Source organism: Rhea americana, unplaced genomic scaffold (genome assembly GCF_003343005.1).
Source record: "Rhea americana isolate MKP2758 unplaced genomic scaffold, rheAme1 scaffold_1040, whole genome shotgun sequence".
In the NCBI taxonomy this organism is placed as follows: domain Eukaryota; kingdom Metazoa; phylum Chordata; class Aves; order Rheiformes; family Rheidae; genus Rhea; species Rhea americana.
The window spans coordinates 1-1,035 of record NW_028185085.1 but is presented as its reverse complement, the minus strand read 5'-3'; positions in this window follow the sequence as shown (position 1 = coordinate 1,035).

Below are 1,035 nucleotides of genomic sequence, written 5' to 3'. Positions count from 1 at the left end.
AGGCTGCAGCCAAAAGCGTTTTACTCCCGGCTCGGCCTCGCCGTGTCCTTCCGGGGCGGATGCAGGAGCCGGGGGGGCTGGAGGACCCTCCCCATGGCCGGACGGTGGATCCGGGGAGGGGGGAGGCCCGGAAAGGCCTGGAGGTCCATCATGGAGCCCCAAGGCCACGTCGTGGATCCGGGCGGTCCGAAGGGGCTGTCCCAAGTCCAGAGGACGGAGCCGGGGGGGCTGGAGAGGCTTCGGAGCTGGATGCTGGAGCCTGGGGGTCTGTAGGACCTTCCCCAGACCCAGGTGATGGATCTTGGGGGTCTGTGAAGGCCTCCCCGAGGCTGGATCATGGAGCTATGGGGTCTGCAGAGGTTTTGGAGCTGGATGCCGGAGCCGGGGGGCCTGCAGGACCTTCCGTGGAGCCAGATGATGGATCCAGAGGGTCCCTGAGGGTCTCCTCGAGGCTGGTTGATGGAGCCATGGGTTCTGCGGAGGTTTTGGAGCTGGATACCGGGGCCGGGGGGCCTGCAGGACCCTCCGTGGAGCCGGATGATGGATCCAGAGGGTGCATGAGGGTCTCCTTGAGGCTGGTTGATGGAGCCATGGGGCCTGCGGAGGCTTTGGAGCTGGATGCCGGGGCCGGGGGGCCTGCAGGACCCCCCGTGGAGCTGGATGATGGATCCAGAGGGTCCCTGAGGGTCTCCTTGAGGCTGGTTGACGGAGCCATGGGTTCTGCAGAGGCTTTGGAGCTGGATGCCGGGGCCGGGGGGCCTGCAGGACCTTCCGTGGAGCCAGATGATGGATCCAGAGGGTCCATGAGGGTCTCCTTGAGGCTGGTTGACGGAGCCATGGGGCCTGCGGAGGTTTTGGAGCTGGATGCCGGGGCCGGGGGGCCTGCAGGACCCTCCGTGGAGCCGGATGATGGATCCAGAGGGTCCCTGAGGGTCTCCTCGAGGCTGGTTGATGGAGCCATGGGGCCTGCGGAGGTTTTGGAGCTGGAGGCCGGGGCCGGGGGGCCTGCAGGACCCCCCGTGGAGCGGGGCGGCG